Raw genomic sequence first — 23,305 nt, 5'->3', positions numbered from 1 at the left:
CCCCATACACACACTACACACATTGCCCCACAAACACTGCCCCATACACACACTACACACACTGCCCCACAAACACTGCCCCCATACACACACTACACACATTGCCCCACAAACACTGCCCCATACACACACTACACACACTGCCCCACAAACACTGCCCCCATACACACACTACACACATTGCCCCACAAACACTGTCCCCATGCACACACTACACACACTGCCCCACAAACCCTTCCCCCATACACACACTACACACATTGCCCCACAAACACTGCCCCCATACACACACTACACACACTGCCCCATGCACACACTACACACACTGCCCCACAAACACTGCCCCATGCACACACTACACACACTGCCCCCATACACACACTACACACACTGCCCCACAAACACACACTACACACACTGCCCTACAAACACTGCCCTCATACACACACTACACACACTGCCCCACAAACACTGCCCCCATACACACACTACACACACTGACCCACAAACACTGCCCCCATACACACACTGCCCCACATACACTGCCCCCATACACACACTACACACACTGCCCCACAAACACTGCCCCCATACACACACTACACACACAGCCCCACAAACACTGCCCCCATACACACACTGCCCCCATACACACACTGCCCCACAAACAGGGCCCCATACACACACTGCACACACTGCCCCACAAACACTGCCCCCATACACACACTACACACACTGCCCCACAAAACTGCCCCCCATGCACACACTGCCCCACAAACACTGCCCCCATACACACACTACACACACTGCCCCACAAACACTGCCCCCCCATACACACACCGCCCCAAACACACACACACTGCAACTCTCACACACACTGCCACCCTCACACACACACACACACACACTGCAGCTCTCTCACACACACACTGCCCCTAACACACACACTGCAACCCTGACATACACTGCCGCCCTCACACACCCGCACTTCACCACTCACACACACACTGCACCTTTCACACACACTTCACCCCTAACACATACCACTGCTCCTATGCCCAATATCCCAGCAGACCCCAGGTAAGTTGTCAAACTGTTCTTAAACGGTTTGACTACTTACTCTGGGATGGAATCCTGGCACTACTGGTGCCATAACTACTACACTGAGCTGTAGTGGTTATTGTGCCTGGATTATTTCTTTAAATAATCTACAAGTGCCCCTCCCGAGATCAGGTTCTGGATCCGCCACTGTGTTAACCGTGTATTGTGCATTTATCATTTGCAGATGTAAAACAATATGATTATTGGATATATAGAGTTTCATAGTACAGAAAGGTTCAAGTTATGATAATTGTTATGGGTATTAATTATCACTTTCTAAAATCACTTTTAGACTTTGTGTCTCCTTTTGAATTAGACCCATCTAAAATGAACTCTCAGTGGTCAGGACAAGAACTTGTGGGTTTTTTGTTTTGTTTTTTTTAGTGCATCAAACTGTGATACCATGTGTGTTTGTTGTGTATTCCTCTCAATAGACTTTGATTTCTTACTGTAATCTTTGTCTAAACAGCAAGCGATAGTAAGGAATAATTGCTTTGAGAGAGTTTAAGTAGGGCAGGAGCCAGACATGCTTCTTTTGTTTACAGTAAACACAGGGAGGCAAGCAGTAGGGTTAGTTTAAACCAGATCTGTTGCAATGACAGAAACTGCTTGAAAGCTCGCTGTAGGGCTCAACACGTACTTTAGGCACACCTTCTTGTCTTGAGCCTAAAGATATTAACAAAATACACACTTTCACAATCTTTTGTTACATGATATTTTACCCGTCAGAATATTTATTCTGTATAAAAATATATGGTCACTGTATAAACACCTACAAAAGAAACACTTAATATGGTGAAAACAACAATCCATTATGAAAAGGTATAGTACTAGCAATACAAGAACCTGTCAATCTCCTAGAAGAGCACTTTCACTGAACATGCTGCAGGATTTCCAGTGACCCTGCTTCACCATATCAGATATATTTGGTTGCTCTTTGATCACTTTTAATTGGAAAATATGACAAATGTATGTTTCATGTAGTATTATCCAGTACATTGTATGCCATATTCCATATATCCTGTAAACCTGTGTGGAAAGCTGCCATGGGTAGAGATAAAATTACCCTAGGCGGCCGCTTTGGGGACCATGATTTTTCGTGGCCCCATTAACCGTCCCTATGTGAAGAGTGAAGGGCCAAACTAGTTACCTGTCTTCTCTGACAGTGCACCAAAATAAATAGCACAAAAGCTGTGCAAAATATTAGAGATTCGTAATTTTTTTTTGTATATCGAGTCAGCAAACCAAAGCAATACGTTGTTTTCTTTATTATTCAGATGAAAATAAATAAAACTTTTACAATTGTGAGATGTACCAATGTGACAAGCAAGTTATATTGTGCTTCATTAAACAGACATTGTAGCAAAAAAATAAAAAAATATTCACTTAGGGCAAAGAAATACATTTGCTTACTATTTCGCATTGGTTTGGTGGAATAACACCCATACGGCTGGAAAAACATGGACTTTCTATTAAAGTAGTGCTGCGGAATAAGTTGACTCTATATAAAGACCAATAATAATAATAATAATAATAATAATTATAACAAGCTGGATATTGACTGTCTTCTAATCAATGCCTTAAACTGAGCAGGGTTAATTATAGAATTATACGTGTTCATATAGTTGCAAATAAAGAGTAGTAGGTGACATTGCATAGGTTTTATGTGCTGCAGATGCAACAGTTTCACTTGTATTTACAGGTAAGCTTTTTATTTACCTATCCTGTACTTGCCTGGATCTTATCAGAGAAAATGTGATATTATGTAGTATTTGAAATAGTATCATCCTGATGAGACTGTAGACAGTTCTTAATATGGATTCTGCAATAATGTTGTAGATTTAGTTTAAATACTGCCCCCATACACACACTGCCCCACAAACACTGGCCCCCATACACACACTACAAACACTGCCCCCCATATACACACTACACACATTGCCCCACAAACACTGCCCCCATACACACACTACACACACTGCCCCACAAACACTGCCCCCATACACACACTACACACACTGCCCCACAAACACTGCCCCCATACACACACTGCCCCCATGCACACACTACCCCCATACACACTACACCCACTGCCCCCATACACACACTACACACACTGCCCCAGAAATACTGGCCCCCATACACACACTACAAACACTGCCCCCCCATACACACACTACACACATTGCCCCACAAACACTGCCCCATACACACACTACACACACTGCTCTACAAACACTGCCCCCATACAAACACTGCCCCACAAACACTGCCCCATGCACACACTACACACACTGCCCCACAAACACTGCCCCCATACACACACTACACACATTGCCCCACAAACACTGCCCCATACATACACTACACACACTGCCACAAAAACACTGCCCCAATACACACACTACACACATTGCCCCACAAACACTGCCCCCATACACACACTACACACACTGCCCCACAAACACTGCCCCATACACACACTACACACACTGCCCCACAAACACTGCCCCATACACACACTACACACATTGCCCCACAAACACTGCCCCCATACACACACTACACACACTGCCCCACAAAACACTGCCCCCATGCACACACTACACACACTGCCCCAAAAACACACACTACACACACTGCCCCACAAACACTGCCCTCATACACACTACACACACTGCCCCACAAACACTGCCCCCATACACACACTACACACACTGACCCACAAACACTGCCCCCATACACACACTGCCCCCATACACACACTACACACACTGCCCCACAAACACTGCCCCCATACACACACACTACACACACAGCCCCACAAACACTGCCCCATACACACACTGCCCCACAAACACTGCCCCCATACACACACCACCCCACAAACACTGCCCCCATACACACACTACACACACTGACCCACAAACACTGACCCACAAACACTGCGCCATACACACACTGCACCACAAACACTGCCCCCATACACACACTACACACACTGCCCCACAACACTGCCCCCCATGCACACACTGCCCCACAAACACTGCCCCCATACACACACTACACACACTGCCCCACAAACACTGCCCCCCATACACACACCGCCCCAAACACACACACGCTGCAACTCTCACACACACTGCCACCCTCACACACACACACACACTGCAGCTCTCTCACACACACTGCCCCACACATGAACTGCCCCCTAACACACACACTGCAACCCTGACATACACTGCCGCCCTCACGCACTCGCACTTCACCACTCACACACACACTGCACCTTTCACACACACTTCACCCCTAACACATATCACTGCTCCTATGCCCAATATCCCAGCAGACCCCAGGTAAGTTGTCAAACTGTTCTTAAATGGTTTGACTACTTACTCTGGGATGGAATCCTGGCACTACTGGCGCCATAACTACTACACTGAGCTGTAGTGGTTATTGTGCCTGGATTATTTCTTTAAATAATCTACAAGTGCCCCTCCCGAGATCAGGTTCTGGATCCGCCACTGTGTTAACCGTGTATTGTGCATTTATCATTTGCAGATGTAAAACAATATGATTATTGGATATATAGAGTTTCATAGTACAGAAAGGTTCAAGTTATGGTAATTGTTATGGGTATTAATTATTACTTTCTAAAATCACTTTTAGACTTTGTGTCTCCTTTTGAATTAGACCCATCTAAAATGAACTCTCAGTGGTCAGGACAAGAACTTGTGGGTTTTTTGTTTTGTTTTATTTAGTGCATCAAAGTGTGATACCATGTGTGTTTGTTGTGTATTCCTCTCCATAGACTTTGATTTCTTACTATAATCTTTGTCTAAACAGCAAGAAATAGTAAGGAATAATTTCTTTGAGAGAGTTTAAGTAGGGCAGGAGCCAGACATGCTTCTTTTGTTTACAGTAAACACGGGGAGGCAAGCAGTAGGGTTAGTTTAAACCAGATCTGTTGCAATGACAGAAACTGCTTGAAAGCTCTCTGTAGGGCTCAACACATACTTTAGGCACACCTTCTTGTCTTGAGCCTAAAGATATTAACCAAATACACACTTTCACAATCTTTTGTTACATGATATTTTACCTGTCAGAATATTTATTCTGTATAAAAATATATGGTCACTGTATAAACACCTACAAAAGAAACACTTAATATGGTGAAAACAACAATCCATTATGGAAAGGTATAGTACTAGCAATACAAGAACCTGTCAATCTCCTAGAAGAGCACTTTCACTGAACATGCTGCAGGATTTCCAGTGACCCTGCTTCACCATATCAGATATATTTGGTTGCTCTTTGATCACTTTTAATTGGAAAATATGACAAATGTATGTTTCATGTAGTATTATCCAGTACATTGTATGCCATATTCCATTTATCCTGTAAACCTGTGTGGAAAGTTGCCATGGGTAGAGATAAAATGACCCTAGGCGGCCGCTTTGGGGACCATGATTTTTCGTGGCCCCATTAACCGTCCCTATGTGAAGAGTGAAGGGCCAAACTAGTTACCTGTCTTCTCTGACAGTGCACCAAAATAAATAGCACAAAAGCTGTGCAAAATATTAGAGATTCGTAATTTTTTTTGTATATCGAGTCAGCAAACCAAAGCAATACGTTGTTTTCCTTATTCAGATGAAAATAACTAAAAATTTTAAAATTGTGAGATGTACCAATGTGACAAGCAAGTTATATTGTGCTTCATTAAACAGACATTGTAGCAAAAAATAAAAAAATATTCACTTAGGGCAAAGAAATACATTTGCTTACTATTTCGCATTGGTTTGGTGGAATAACACCCATACGGCTGGAAAAACATGGACTTTCTATTAAAGTAGTGCTGCGGAATAAGTTGACGCTATATAAAGACCAATAATAATAATAATAATAATAATAAATAATAATAATAATTATAAAAGCTGGATATTGACTGTCTTCTAATCAATGCCTTAAACTGAGCAGGGCTAATTATAGAATTATACGTGTTCATATAGTTGCAAATAAAGATTAGTAGGTGACATTGCATAGGTTTTAGGTGCTGCAGATGCAACAGTTTCACTTGTATTTGCAGGTAAGCTTTTTATTTACCTATCCTGTACTTGCCTGGATATTATCAGAGAAATTTTGATATTATGTAGTATTTGAAATAGTATCATCCTGATGAGACTGTAGACAGTTCTAAATATGGATTCTGCAATAATGTTGTATATTTAGTTTAAAAATCTAGGACCATAATATACACAAGTTTAGTATGTGGCTTTCTCATTCTACACGTTAGACTGAACCTGCACAGCTGGTGATACAGCATACATTATGTAATTACTAATTTTAATGATTACTGGCTCTATTTAATTTACTATTCTGTATAAATGTCAGATTGTAGAGGGAAACTGGAACACTATTAAGGAAGATATTTAGAGAAGTCTGCAGATCATCTATCTCACTAGTTGGTAATATATTATCCTAACAATAGAACGTTTTGAGTGATTGTCCCCAGGACACCTAATAACCAGGAAAGAACTTTTTCTTCCCAACTGAATATTTCACATAAAGAGACTGTTTGCAAAAAATTTAAAATGTTGAAATTTAAGGGAAGGGTTGCTAGCCCTTTTAAATTAATCTTGGATTATCATAAATGAATTACAGTACAATATACGACCAAAAAAATGAGCAATGAATATCAAATTGCGCAATGCAATAATAGGCCGAACATCTTTTAATACATGTAGGGCCACTAAACAATATCTTATCATTCAATAGCGTAACAATATTTTAACGCAGCTGTTGGGTTCAAGACCAAGTACTTGGTAGTGAGGTTTTTAATAGAATCTTGTGTTTGAGGAGATTACATTACAATATGTAGTGTAATGTAGAAAAATGGTTTTATTTCTATAATATAAGTCAGAGATGAGTACAAAAATAGCCGGTTATTCACCAAAGTGAGAATTCAATTTAAAGTTTAGATTTAATGCAAGAATAACAAAACTGGAAACATTCTCTAGGTCCGCTATGCCTCTAGTTCAGCTACTTTTGTCTTAAATTTTCAATTCACTTTAAATTCTCACCTTAAGAGACACTGTAGGCACCCAGACCACTTCAGCTTATTGAAGTAGTCTGGGTGCAATGTCCCATGCACCTTAGCCCTACAGTGGTAATTATTGAAGTTTCTGAGAGACTGCAATAATTACCTTGCAGGGTTAACTCCTCCTCTAGTGGCTGTCTACCACCTTTTGGTGATGAGGACTTCCAGCATCACCGGATTCCCCATAGGAAAACATTGATTACTGTAATGCTTTCCTATGAGGAAATCCTCATGAACGAGCCATTGCTGCGCATACATATTATGTCTTCCCCGCTGTCGTGAGCCGAGGACTTGGGCGGAGCCTGACAATCGGTGCTGAACGAAGGTGAGTGACTGAAGGGGTTTTAACCCCTTCAGCGCCGCGGGAGGGGGGCACTGTAGAATTTAGTGCCAGGAAAACTATAGAATTCCTTTAGTGAATAACCCTGTATGCAAAGTACAATAATTGAAATGCTCATGAATATGCCCAACATGCTGCAAAACCAATAAAAAAATAATGAAAAAAATAAGCATAACACATGCAATGAACATGTTACCCACTTTATAATATATTTGTTTATTTTATTCCAAACATAAGTATAATGTTCCTTTTTATGTCTCTGCATATCTGAATAAAAGAGTAGAGGAATTTTAAACTGTCACTGAATTTTTGAACCTTTGCAGTATAAAAATTATTACAACGGCTTTGTGTGCTTTAGATATATTACATCTTTAAACTATTGTTGCTTTTTAACGTGTGTGATGAAAAACTGCCACAATAGTTTCACATTTTCAACTTTCTCTTCTAGTGACAATAGCAATGCTCCAGACCAAACCGGACTCAGCAAGATGCAGTTATAATCTGTCTATGTCAAGGTTCTGTCTTTAAACGAAAAAGAAAAAAGGATTATGCAACAGCCTGCACATATCTTACCATGGCTTTGATTTTATTTGTTTGATTCAGAAATTAGCCCATTCTGTTAGAAAAAAAGTTTCTAATGATTTATCTATAAATATTCCTGTAGAGTTTAATTGTGACCCCTGTAGATAAATCATTTGAAAAGTTTTTTTCTTACAGAATGAATTGAATTGAGACATGTGTTTAACACACAGGATGCTTCATGAGCATTTGAATTTAACATACTTTAACATGCATTTAATGATTTTAGAATGTCATAAAAGAGCACACCATCTGAATAAGAGGGAAAACATATTCAAAGATTATCTCTCACACTAAAACTATTTTATTTCTTTATGAATAAAAAAAAACATTAAAAAAAGTTTGTGTCAAAGCGTTACTTGTGTCTTATATTGCGTACAATCATGTTCATCTTAACAATGAATGGTTACATAAAAAAATAAATAAAAATAGATCTACATCTCCCATAATACTCTTACAGGATAATGCTGACAAAGCATCAGGAGAGATGTAGTCAAAAACATGTGGTGTGCCAAAGGTTTCCACCACTGCACTAGTGGGTCAGAATTATCAGAGAGGTTCTCAAAACACCTTTGTTCCATTAACAGATAGGGTTGCTATGGAGATATAGGTTTTTATCTGACAATATATACATTTGGTTGAATTGTGTCTTCCAATTACTTAAAAGTGAGTATGGCATTTTAATTCATCCTATCCACTGATGCATAAAATTTGGAAACTAAGGTGAGGTGTAATTAGTTGGAATATTTTGGAGTCTAAACCAGGTATAAATTTATGGCTGTGAACAATCAGGCAGAAATGGGAATGAGCAGAGAAGAAAGTATCATATTTTTCAACTGGGTTAATCATGTGCCGACAGTCTGTCAATCTATAACAGTGTTGAATTTCTAGAACATGAGTTTTATGTGAGAGTGTGTGGTTGATTTCCCCATTGAGCTAGAGTGCAGCCCCACAGGAAGTGCAGACAAGCAGCATTTTCCACCTGACCACAGAGCCACCATCAGGTGATGACAACCATGATGGTTGTCACGGGCCCGGAGGCCCTGGGGGGCCCGGCCGCCCGGGCCGCACGTGGAGCGGCGTAACTGCCGCAGGTGCATCTGCACCAGGGCCCATCAGGTGGCCCAAGCATTTAGGGCCACCCGATGAGCCCTATATCTTCAGGGGCCCAGTCAGCGCTGTAATAGCGCGACCGGGCCCCTTTAAAAAAAATTGCAGCTGCACTGCAAGTGCTGCTGGGAGGACGTGACAGCCAGTCACTTCCTCCCAGCTTACTCCGTGCGGGGGGAGAGACAGCCGAGGAGAGGAGAGATATCCGCTCCCATCATCCCCAGCCACCCTCCTGCAACGAAAAGGTAAGGAAGAGGAGGGTGGCTGATAAATGAGGTGTGTGTATATGTATGTGTATGTCAGTATGTATGTATGTATCTATCAGTATGCATGTCTGTATGTGTGTATGTGTCTCTCTGTATGTGTGTGTCTGTGTGTGTATGTCAGTATATATGTCAGTGTGTATGTATGTATATATCTGTCAGTATGTATGTGTGCATGTATGTCAGTATGTGTGTCTGTGTATGTGTTTGTGTATGTCAGTATGTATGTATGTATATATCTATCAGTATCTATGTGTATGTATGTCTGTCTGCGTGTGTGTGTCAGTATGTATGTATGTAGATATATATCTATCAGTATGTCTATGTCTGTATGTGTGTATTTGTCTATCTGTATGTGTGTGTGTCAGTATGTCTGCATGTACTGTGTATGTATATATATATTTGTATGTTTGTGTGTGTATATCTGTATGTATGTGTATGTATGCCATTATGTATGTATGTATGTCAGTATGTATTTATGTGTATGTGTGTATGTATGTCAGTTTGTATGTATGTGTGTCAGTATGTGAGTATGTATGTACATCAGTGTGTGTGTCTGTATGTCAGCATGTGTGTGTGTGTGTATCTGTATGTCCTTATGCATGCGTCTGTATATGTGTGTGTGTCTGTTTCAGTATGTGTGTATGTTAGTATGTGTATATCTTTCTGTGTGTGTGTCTCTGTGTGTATTCCTGCGGGCGGCATTTGGAGGCGGGGCGTGGAGGCGGGCACCTGTGGGGCCCAGACCTTGAGCTGTGGTAGGGGCCCCACAATTTCTGATGGCAGACCTGCCTGACCATCAGGCATAAGGATGCCCCCCTCCCGAGCCCAAGGTAAGTGTCAAGGGAAATAAACTACCCCTTCACCCCACACAGCCTCTGTCTTCTAACATTCCATCCCTAATTCTCGGGGACTTCAATATTCCTATAAACCCACCTTTGACCTCTGCAGCCACCAAACTACTTTCCATCACTTCCTCCCTCGGGCTATCGCAGTGGGCAGATTCTCCCACCCATGTAGCTGGCAATACCCTTGACCTAATCTTCACTTATGCATGTACAGTATCTAATATCTGCAACACTCCATATCCACTCTCTGATCACCACCTCTTATCATTTGCTCTCACATACCCCCTCACCCAAAAACCTCAGCCTAACCCCCCTCAACTCAGGAGGGACCTTAATTCTCTTGATCTCCAACAGTTGTCAGCTGACATTGATTCACAACTGCTGTCCATCCCTTCCCTCTCCTGTCCTTCACAGGCCATCTCCATATATAACTCTACTCTTACATCTGCCTTGAACACTGCAGCGCCACTCCAAACAAGCACCTCAAGGAGGACCCGCCCCCAACCATGGCATACTAAATCAACGCGCTACCTGCAAAGATGCTCCCGTTGTGCTGAACGCTCCTGGAGGAAGTCTCGTACACAATCAGACTTTCTCCATTATAGATTCATATTGTGTTCATACAGTGCAGCCCTTGCCCTTGCCAAACAGTCCTATTTTTCCACTCTCATTAGTTCATGTTCCCGCAACCCCAGGCGTCTCTTTCACACCTTTAATTCTCTTCTTCACCCTGCTGTGGCCACCCCCAAAACTAACCTTAGTGCTGATAACTTCGCATGTTACTTCACTGACAAGATTGAACAGCTAAGGAAATAATTCTCCCCTCCTTGCCTTTCTGTTTCTCAATCACACATAGATCATGCCTTTCCTACCCTTCAGACATTCTCCCCAGCTACTGACCAAGAGGTGGCTGCTCTTCTTTGCTCCTCTCGCCCCACCACTTGCCCGCTCGATCCTGTCCCATCTCACCTTATTAGATCTCTCTCCACTTGTCTCGTGCCTTCTTTAACACACATCTTCAACTGCTCGCTCTCCTCTGGCATCGTCCCTGCTGACCTTAAACATGCCACTGTAGTACCTATACTAAAAAAACCATCCCTCGACCCATCCACCCCCTCTAACTACCGTCCCATATCCCTGCTCCCTTTTTCCTCAAAGCTTCTGGAAAGACTTGTCTTTACCCGTGTGTCTCATTTCCTCAATTCCAACTCTCTCCTTGACCCTCTTCAATCTGGCTTCCGCCCTCTCCACTCTACAGAGACTGCCCTTATCAAAGTTACTAACGACCTAATCGCTAATCCAAAGGCCACTACTCCATACTAATTCTTCTTGACCTCTCAGCGGCCTTTGACACCGTTGATCATGCTCTCCTTCTTCAAACTCTTCAATCGCTTGGTCTCTGTGACTCTGTCCTCTCATGGTTTTCCTCTTATCTCTCCCAACGCTCATTCAGTGTCTCCTTTTCTAATGATACCTCCTCCCCTTGCCCTGTCTCAGTTGGAGTTCCCCAAGGCTCCGTCCTTGGTCCCCTTCTATTTTCTCTTTATACTGCCTCTCTTGGCAAACTTATTACCTCTTTTGGATTTCACTACCACCTGTACGCTGATGACACCCAACTATATCTCTCCTCCCCGGACCTCTCCCCTGCCGTCCTGCAACGTGTCACTGCTTGCCTTTCTTCCATCTCTGACTGGATGTCCTCCCGCTTTCTGAAACTCAATCTCTCAAAAACTGAGCTCCTTGTCTTTCCTCCTCCTAATACTGATCCTCCTCTTTCGCTCTCCCTCCAAGTTTGTGGTACCAACATCAGTCCATCCTTGCAAGCACGCTGTCTTGGCGTCATACTTGACTCTGGTCTCACCTTTGAGCCTCACATCCAGCATGTTGCCAAATCCTGTAGATTCCATCTTAAAAACATAGCCCGCATCCGCCCCTTTCTTGCACCAGATACTACCAAGGAGCTTGTCCATGCTCTAGTAATTTCCCGCATGGATTATTGTAACCCTCTCCTGATTGGTCTCCCCAATAGCCGTACTGCACCCTTACAGTCCGTAATGAATGCTGCTGCTAGATTGATTTTCCTCTCTAGTCGTTTCTCTCACACCTCACCCCTCTGCCAGTCCTTACATTGGCTTCCTGTATGCTATAGGAGTCAATTCAAGGTACTAACTCACGCCTATAAAGCACTGAACAACTCTAGCCCCTCTTATATCTCCTCACAGATCCATAGGTATGTCCCTTCTCGGTCTCTCCGTTCTGCCCGTGACCACCTCCTGTCCGTTGTCCGCACTCGTACGGCCAACTCACGCTTGCAGGACTTCTCACGGGCGGCTCCCTTCCTATGGAATAGCCTGCCTACCGCCATCAGACTCTCCCCTAGTCTTGCATCTTTTAAGAAGTGCCTTAAAACCCATCTCTTTAGGAAAGCTTATGGCCTCAAAGACTAACCCTTACCTCACATACCTGTCTCTTTCCCTCTCCTAAAGGGCAGCCCACCTTATTTGATTGTAAATTCCTGTCCTAATGTGTTTTACACCCCACCTCCTATAGAATGTAAGCTCGTTTGAGCAGGGACCTCTTCAACCTATTGTTCCTGTAAGTTTATTTGTAATTGTCCTATTTATAGTTAAATCCCCCTCTCATAATATTGTAAAGCGCTACGGAATCTGTTGGCGCTATATAAATGGCAATAATAAATAATAAATAAATAACACAGGCCATAGCAGGTTTATTGGATGAGATACAGCAACAAGCTTGATAAAGCACACTTTAGGTAGTGTGTGTAACGACACAACAAGTCCGTTCTCTGTTCCTGCAGCCTGCCCCACTCACCCTGTGTATTTGGCTGCTCTGCTTTTAAATGCCAAAGCAATTTTTTTGTCCCAGTCCAGCCCTGTTCACAATTTAATTTCATTAAGAAACTAGTTGCCATAGTTGTCTTCAAATAACAAAGAATGCCGTGGTTCACTGGAATGCACAATCACTAAACTTTTTCTACAATAACTGGCATCACCTAAAGAGCCCAATCAGGATACTATGACAAGGTGGCTGAAAGGTTCTGCCTGAACTGATTCAGTTAAGAAAAAATATAACTGTCAAACATGAATTAGATGAAGTCCTACAGGAGAGCGACTGGACAGACATCATTAAAATTATGCACATTATGCAATAAACTATGGTAAAAGAGAAAGTAATAGAGTGCTGGTTTGTCCACCCTTATCAATTTGCCATGGTTCAACCAGGTATGGTTTCCACTTGCTTTTAGGGCTGTCAGAAAGAGAGAAGATGCCTGCATACAATGTGGTCCTGCCCTAGGGTTAGGCCTCTATGGGTTTCCATGTACGCAAAATTTTCATGATGCCTATTTTAGACCCTACACCCAGACCAATGGGTAACATTTCAAAATAGAGAATATAGCGATAAGTCCCTCCCTCACACTGCTCATATGCTCATATTCAAAGCCTGTGCAGCATTGCAAATGCATGTAGCTAAGGCAGAACCACATTCACAGGCCCAGATCAACAAGAACGTCTGGTTCCTCATGAAAAGTGAGAAACCACACATTATTTCTGTTATATTGCCATCACTTTATTGTCTGTTACCGAATCAAATCATGCAACTAGGACTCCAGACTCTTTTGATTTAATGTAAGATTCTAAAATCAGCATGACATAAAATGAATTCTAAATTTTAACTAATGATCAAGACATAGAATAATATAACAAAAACCCAACAAAAATGTAGACATTACAGACACAAAAGTTAAATCAGTTTATATTATCTGGTAAGTAAAGTACTTTCTACCTTCCTTTCTTTCCACTCATTCCCTCAGGTATTCTCTCCACAGTCTATTTTCCCTTTTATTATCACCATGCTTAGTCTAATTTTTCCTCTCTTGTTTTTCACACACAAACTTTTTTCACTGAACTGACCAGAACATTTTTAAATTGAGACCACAATAACAGAGACAGAAAACTAGTTTTGACTGTAGATTACTTGTTGATTGAGAACTCTTTTCAGTTTGGTATTTTGGTCACATATTCCTAATTTTCTGGCAATTCACAGGTTTAGAATGACCTTTATTTATTTCCTTTTCTTTCTCCTGTTTTTATTCCCTTATATATCTAGTCCCTTTTCCTCATGTCCATACTCTTTTTTTTTGGACTCAAGGAAAATAGACTACATATATAAAACCAGTTAAAGATTCAATCGGAAGACAATATACATAAAAATAGCCACATACAAAGTAAAAATAAATTTTTTATAAAAAATACATTTAATAAATAAACACAATCTAAATGGTTCAAAGCATTTTCATTGTGTTTAATTTATTCATTAAATGTAATTAATTTATTTTTTCCTCTAGACTGTAAGTTCACTTGAACAGGGTCCTCATAAACCTTCTATATTAAGGAAGAACCCATGCTGCGGCAACTAAAGAAAGTTAATATAAACAAAGCTCCAGGGCCTGACGGTATTCATCCACGAGTACTTCAGGAACTAAGTGTACAAATTAATGAACCTCTGTTTTTAATCTTTCAAGATTGTTTTCTTTCAGGAAGTGTTCCGGAGGATTGGAGGATGGCAGATGTGGTTCCTATATTCAAAAGGGGTTCAAAATCCTTGCCTGGAAATTATAGGCCTGTGAGCTTAAAGGACCACTATAGTGCCAGGAAAACATACTCTTTTATACTCTGCTCTTTTTTTATCTTAGTATCCAGGTGAGGCAACGTAGTTTCATTTTTTTTCATTTTTTTGTTGCAATTTGCATAATTCCTGTTTCATAAGCGACACAGTAGAGTTGTATTGTTTAACTTGCTAAAATCTAGAGTTGTTAGGGAATTAATTGTATTTGTAATTGTAAACAATTTACTTGCACCCTTTTACTATGAATATTAATCTTTTCATTTTTTTTGTAACTGAATTACAAAAGTATAACATGTTAATTTCTTTAATCTGTAAAATGTGAATAATAAGAACATAAATGAAATTCAAATTTTGAGACACACCCAAAGTTTCTATAAGGGCTTGTTGAGACATTTTACTGATGTTTCAGATTCATAAAAAGTTGGCAAACATAATTGTTATTGCATGTATTTTTCAGATGTTTTTACTTGGGAGTATCTATGTTTGAACATGTGGTACACAGTAATACGCCATGTTTCTTAACTGGTGTTTATTGCGTAATTTAATTTTATTAGGGACATACACAGTTTAGTAAATACCCTGTATACAGTCCTGTATATATTGACGTGAATGCAATAATTGTTAGCGGTGTTTTTTGTAAGGTATACATTCTTAATACAAAGCAAAACTAATGCACATATGAATAAAGAAATAAAAAAAAAAAACCCCCAGGCTCCCCCCAAAAAATCTTTAATTTTTTTATCCAGCAGCATAAAACCAACTGAAAAACTGAAAAGTCTTGATCAAGAACTATTGTATTTCTTAAGTAGCAGGGCAATTATGGTATTACGTATAGTTTGTAAAAAGCTTACGCATAGAGTACGTTTTTATGTCGTATTTTTTTATTAGTTGATGCTGCATTTCTGTCTAGAGGCCAACTGTGTTTTATTGTATTGGTATGTACATTGTACAGTGATAAAGTTGAAGCTGAATCTGAATCAAACCAACAATAATGTTTGTAGATAGAAATAACTCCCCAATTGTAAAATGTTACAAAGGATATTCTGTTGCATTAAAGAATCACTATAGGGTCAGGAACACAAACGTATTCCTGACCCTATAGTGTTAAAACCACCATCTAGCCCCCCTGGGTCCCTCACGCCTCCATGAATATAGCAAAATCTTACTGTATTCAAGCCAGAAGCTTTAGATCTGCATGCTGTTTGCCTAAAAAAAAGAAAAAAAAAAGCAGTCTGCTGACATCAGCAGAAGTGGTAGCCTGATCCAATCACAGTGCTTCCCCACAGGATTGGCTGAGATTAACAAAGAGGCAGATCAGGGCAGAGCCAGCACAAGTCAAACAAAGCCCTGGCCAATCAGCATCTCCTCATAGAGATGAATTGAATCAATGAATCTCTATGAGAGAAGTTTAGTGTCTGCATGCAGTGGGTGGAGATACTGAATGTTTTGATGTATTTTAGACAGCTATGACCCAGAAAGGATCTCTAACAGCTATCTGAGGAGTGGCCAGTGAAGTTATCACTAGGTTGTAATGTAAACACTGCATTTTCTCTGAAAAGACAGTGTTTCCAGCAAAAAGCCTGAAGGCAATGATTCTACACACCAGAAAAAATTCAATAAGCTGTAGTTGTTCTGGTGACTATAGTGTCCCTTTAAATGAAAACTCCAGTGCCAGGAAAACAATCCGTTTTCCTGGCACTGCAGGTTCCCTCTCCCACCCCCCAATCCCCAGTTGCTGAAGGGGTGAAAACCCCTTCAGTCACTTACCTGAGGCAGCGACGATGTCCCTCGTCGCTGCCTCCTCCTCCGCGTCGCTCCTCTTTCTGACTCCATCGGCCAGTGGGCGATACTGATCCCGCCCACCGGCCGAGAAGACCTAATGCACATGCGCATTAGGTCTCCCCATAGGAAAGCATTGAAAAAGATTTTCAATGCTTTCCTATGGGGAATTGAGTGACGCTGGAGGTCCTCACACAGCGTGAGGACGTCCAGCGACGCTCTAGCACAGATAATCTGTGCTATGAGTCAGGAAGTTCCCTCTAGTGGCTGTCAATAATTACACTTGCAGGGTTAAGAGTAGTGGGAGTTGGCACCCAGACCACTCCAATGGGCAAAAGTGGTCTGGGTGCCTGGAGTGTCCCTTTAAGGTAAAACATAAAATATTTGCAGCATCAGTAAGTAAATAAAAATCCATACATAATAATAATTATTAAAAATAAATTGCACTCATAAATTAAGCCATTATGTGTCCATTCATATAGTGTTGCAAAGTATGAAATTTGAGGTTACTGAGGGCCTGGAGATGAATGCAGATAATAGACTGCAGATTACAAACAGTGTGGAACCTGGGATGTTGTGAATCAGTGCTCTGCAAGACAATGAAAGAAATACTTTGAGCCAATTGCCTTTCCTCGAATGACTTAATCCTTGGTCAGTTTTATACCATCGGTTTAAGAAGACTGTATAATTAATCCAGAAGTGATATATAGCATGAATACACCGCGGAGACAGAGTAACTCAAAGAGATAGATTTATTTGAAGACTGCAATACATTCTGTTCTGTGTGCGTACTGCAATAAACATACTGGGCAATGGAACAAATCAGGAAATTGTGTCATCGAAAAGAAGGTGAAAGAGCAATAAAGAGTGTTTAACCCCTTAAGGACCAAACTTCTGGAATAAAAGGGAATCATGACATGTCACACATGTCATGTGTCCTTAAGGGGTTAAAGAGTATATGTCAGGATTACAAGTTGATCCAGCACACAGTTCTGTGTCACATCTAGGAATAAGGATAACGTATAACCGGACCTTAGAATGGCCGGACTTAACGTCTCCAAGAATAGTCAAAATACTTGCCGTGGTCAGGGACACAGAATCAGACACAAAGATGAGGCAAAGCCAAAAGTCAAGGATACCAGATATCAGGGAAGTCAAAACAAAGCCAAAGTCAAATACCAGAAAATCAAGATCAGGAATGCACTCTCGGATAACCATAGGCATGAAACCACGACAGGGCAATGAGCAAGAGGAGAATTGGGTTTAAATACCCCTCCTGTGGATCTGATTGTCTGTAACCAGCCTTTGACCCCAAGGGCAATTGCCAGGTTTCCATGTGCATGATTGCTGCTCGGCACAACTTTTCCTGTCAGGACGGTAATGTTGCTTGGCACAACTTTTCCTGTCAGGACGGTAATGTTGCTTGGCACAACTTTTCCTGTCAGGACAGTAAATGCCATTAACCACATTTTTATGTGCGGATGAATACGTGACAGTATATTGGTTGATTGACAGCATATTGATTTGAATGTATATGTGGACAGGAAGAAACTGACCTAATAGAGTGGAATTTTTTTTGAAAGAAATAGAGATTAAATAACGGGGTTACTCCCCCTACAGTGTAATATGAATTAACACAAATGTAGTGCAAATCCACAAATAATCTCAACTGGTATAGTTAAACTCCCATAGTAGCTTCAAAAGTATAGTGTAACAGGAAGAATTATTAAAAATTAAGTGTTATATTATACACTATTGAATATAGCTACTACAATTACTAACTTTTCTGCATTTTTCACTAGCTATCTCCTGGTACGTTTAGGATTTTTAATAATTCTTCCTGTACACTATATTGATTTGAATGTCTGCTTTTTAAATATGACAATGTGCATTCTAGTTACAATGATACCAATATAAACATGAAAACATTATCTTGCCCAATGTTTTGCTTATATTTAGGTCATAATTCCCAACATTTGCAAGTATGAAGCCATGAGGGAGTTGGCTGGGGTATATGGATGTGAATTGCATATCAGTAATGCAATTCACAGCCATATTGATGCTAGCATCCATTAAATGAACATGTCACTGTGGGGTTGGAATCATCAATTTTATTTTAGTGTATAGCATCTCAAAGGAAATCTGACCATCTCCTAGCAAATTTCAAATATTTCAATAAGATGGACACAACAATCTATTCCTATTGATACAATACATTGTTTACTTTATGCTTTTCATTAGTTATTTTTTGGATCAAATTTGTTGTTAAAGGTTTTACTGGTTAAAATCTAAATTTTCATTACTTTATACCATATTTATATTAATTAATGACAAATACAATTCATTGCTAACACCAACAAAATAAGGAAAACATGTTTTCTAAAAAAACCAAAAGACAAATATATCAAATTCCAGACTTTACAGATATATTGGGCTCCAGTACTTGTTATAAATCAATTACATTAAAGGTGCACTATAGGGTCAGGAACACAAACATGTATTACTGACTCTATAGGGTTAAAACCACCATCTAGCAACCCTGGTCCCCTCATGCCTCCCTAAATATAGTAAAATCTTACTTGTATTCAAGTCTGCAGCTGCTTACTTAGTCCACTTTCCTTTAGACCTGCCCACTGCCTGCTGACATCATCAGAAGTGGTAGTCTGAGCCAATCACAATACTTCCTCATAGGATTGGCTGAGACTGTCAAGGAGGCAGATCAGGGCAAAGCCAGCACAAGTCAAACACAGCCCTGGCCAATCAGCATCTCCTCAAGAGATAAATTGAATCAATGAATCTCTATGAGGAAAGTTCAGTGTTTGCATGCAGAGGGTGGAGACACTGAATGTTTGGATGCATTTTAGGCAGCCATGACCCAGGAAGGATCTCTAACAGCCACCTGAGGAGTGGCAAGTGAAGTTATCCCTAGGCATTTTCTCTGAAAACACATTGTTTACAGCAAAAAGCCTGAAAGGAATGGTTCTACTCACCAGAACAAATTCAATAAGCTGTAGTTGTTCTGGCGACTATAGTGTCCCTTTAACCCCTTAAGGACACATGACATGTGTGACATGTCATGATTCCCTTTTATTCCAGAAGTTTGGTCCTTAAGGGGTTAAATAAACACAATTTGCATAAAGCAAGCACACACACGCAGATATGGAAAAGACCGTATGAAACATGAAACGTAAAGCTAAGCTTAGACCAGATCAAAGAGTATAGATTAAACCTAAAATGTTTGAATTACAATGGACCACTGTCTTTTTATATTTGTATTTATAACACACACACAGACTGTATTTACACATTTGCATGCATACAAAACACACACAATGCATCACTTGACTCCAATAACAGAAGTCCTTCCTGCAGCTTTAAACTCCAGGAACAGGGCAGTTGTTCAAATGTATGGTTTTCTGCATTTGACTGCTTTATTTAAATGAGTGCAGCAGTAAATGTATACACTTAAGAGCACCAGTTAGGAATGTCATAATTGTTCATATGTATTTTTGAACATGTCCATTTTTATAGTTTTACACTTTATACAACACATTGAATCATATGAACTGCAATTATATAATGCAGAAAAAGTGTGAATGAGGGTGACCATACCACAGTTTTGCTTAGCTGTTTGTGTATGTATGGTTTGATACATATTCTGGAAGATGAATGTATATACATGCATTCTTAATCTGCATCATGTTCTAAATTTCACCCTTCCAGTGTCCTGTCCTCACTCTCTGATCCTTATTCAAAATATTTACAACCCTCTGGTTATATTTTCTTTTACCTTTAACTAACCCTAATTAGATCTGAGTATTTGCTCTGATGTTACTTTTACTCCTGTATTAACTCAAATTTGAATTATATGTCATTTTGATCCTAAATGGATCTCCCAAAAAGATTTTCATTCCAAAATTCTATCCATTAGAAAATGTATTACAACATTGATTTCAGCTTTTATATTATAAGGAGCTGACAATCATCATGAAAACACAATGTTGTTGCAAGGTTGTTTTTTCATTCCCCCCCATCGTTTAAGATTTTGTGCATGCTTATTGTTCCTTTACGTATATATAGGATTTTAGAAGAAAGCAACACCCGTGCTTTAAATAATCTTAGATATAATATGTATGGATGTCTTTTTAGAGAATGTATATAATGACGGGGGAAGGAGCACATTGCAAGGTGTCAAAAAACCTTGGCCCTAAATGCATGGAAGTGTGGACAAGGCTCACTCGCAAAAGTATATAGTGTGGACAAGGCTTACTCGCTAAGTATATAATTAAAGCATAATATTTATTATCACCTACCTCTTCCAGTTGCTTCTAATTATTTATGTTTATAAATCTTTGCAACTTGGTGCCAAAATAGGATAGCAGGCAGACATATCTATCAAATATCCATGTGGCTGGGTATAAGAAGTATATCATTGGTTGATTAAACACTTTTCTATACAGGCCCGTACTGGCCATCGGGCAAATGCCCGGTGGGCCGCAATGGCCATGGGCCGATGCCGGCAGGGTGAGGTAACAGGATCTCCTGGCCAGTCCATGCAGGGCCTGCGCTATCCAAGCACCAGCCCTGCAGTATTCCATGATGGGGAGGTGGCGAGATCAAAGATCTCACTGTAGTTCCATCTTACAGCTCTGCCGGGCTCCTCTCGTGAGACCCAGAGCGTTGCCATGGCAATGCCCCCTATCTAGCGAGAGTGAACTCTAGCCCCACAGGCCACTAGCACAACCAGAGATAGCAGTAAGGTCCCTCTTCCCAGGCTAAAGGTAAGAAGGGGGGATATAATGCACAACACTCTCATACACAGCACCCTCACACACAGCACCCTAACACACATCATCCTCACACACATCAACCTCACACACATCACTCTCTCACACACATCCAGGGGCGGACTGCCTGGTCGGGCACTTCGGACATGGTCCGAGGGCCCGGCCGGGAGGGGGGCTCCAGGGCCGGTGCAAGGATTTTTGCCGCCCTAGGCAAAAGAAAGATTTGCCGCCCCCCCATTTCCCTCCCACTCACCACCCCAGTGACATCACAATGCCCCACCAATAATATCTGCCATATGAACTAATGCCAGTGCTGCACACAGTGTGTGTTTACACTTAAAAGCCTGCAGGAACAAACGATAGACACCAGAACCACTTTATTAAGCTGCAGTGGTTCTGGGGACTATAGTGTCCTTTTAACCCCTTAAGGACACATGACATGTGTGACATGTCATGATTCCCTTTTATTCCAGACGTTTGATCCTTAAGGGGTTAATGTGAGGTAAATTAGAGATTAGTGTCACTAATAATATGCTAGATTGCCTACTTACAATCAGATGAGGATGGTGATGGGCTCTGGCTCCACTGGTATGGTGTAGAACAGAATCTCTGGAGGCTGTTTGTAACTGTGGTCATAAAATTCAATGTTCTGGGAGAACGGGAAGCGGTGCCATTTTATGGGGCCCCTTACACAGCTCAAGGTCTGGGCCCCAGGGCCTGACAGTGAGTATGCCCATAAGGCCCACCCATAAGTCCACCTACATGTTCCACCCATGAGTTTGCTCCCAGGGAGTGGAGTGTGTAGGGGATGTGTTACGGGTTAGTCCACCTACATGTTCCACCCATGAGTTCGCTCCCAGGGAGTGGAGTGTGTAGGGGATGTGTTACGGGTTTATGTCTGTGCTTATGGAATGTAGTGTATAGGGATACCAGTTTGTGTAGGTGATACAGTGTGTTTGTGTGTAGTGAAAGCAGTGTGTTTTTGTTTAAGGGATAGAAAGCAGTGTGTGTTTGTGTATAAGGGATGTATTGTGTGTTTCTGGTTGTGTGTAAGGGATGCATTGTGTGAATCTGTGTTTGTATGCATAAGGGATGCAAGGTGTGTTTCTGTATATGTAAGTGATGTAGTGTGAGTGTCTGTAAGGGGTGCATTAAGTGTAAGAGATGCATTGTGTTTCTGTGTGTATGCAATAGAAGCAGTGTGTGTGTGTGAGCATAGTGTGAAAGAGCTCCCTGTCCCGTCCCTGTCCTATAGAGCTCTCCCTTCCGTCCCTTAGTGCTCTACCCTGCCCCTGAGTGGTCTCTCCTCTCCCCCCCTCCTCCCCTAGCAGACTCTTCGTACATCCCCCCCCCGTGTTCTCCTCACCTCCCCCTCTCAATGTGTTCTCCTTACTTCCCCCTCTCAATGTGTTCTCCTTACTTCCCCCTCTCCCTGTGTTCTCCTTACTTCTCCCTCTCCCTGTGTTCTTCTTACTTCCCCCTCTCCCTGTGTTCTCCTTACTCCCCCTCCCTGTGTTCTCCTTACTCCCCCCTCCCTGTGTTCTCCTTACTCCCCCCCCGTTTTCTCCTCAATTTCCCCCTCCCTCCAATCTTCTCTCCCCCTCCAATCTTCACTCCCCCCTCCCCTCAATCTTCTCTCCCCCCTCCCCTCCAATCTCCACTCTTCCCCTCCAATCTCCACTCCCCCCTCCCCTCCAATCTTCACCCCCCTCCAATCTTCACCCCCCTCCCCTACAATCTTTACTCCCCCCTCC

Source organism: Pelobates fuscus, chromosome 3 (assembly GCF_036172605.1).
Source record: "Pelobates fuscus isolate aPelFus1 chromosome 3, aPelFus1.pri, whole genome shotgun sequence".
Lineage (NCBI taxonomy): Eukaryota > Metazoa > Chordata > Amphibia > Anura > Pelobatidae > Pelobates > Pelobates fuscus.
The sequence above is the reverse complement of the archived record's forward strand: the minus strand, read 5'-3'. Positions refer to the sequence as shown.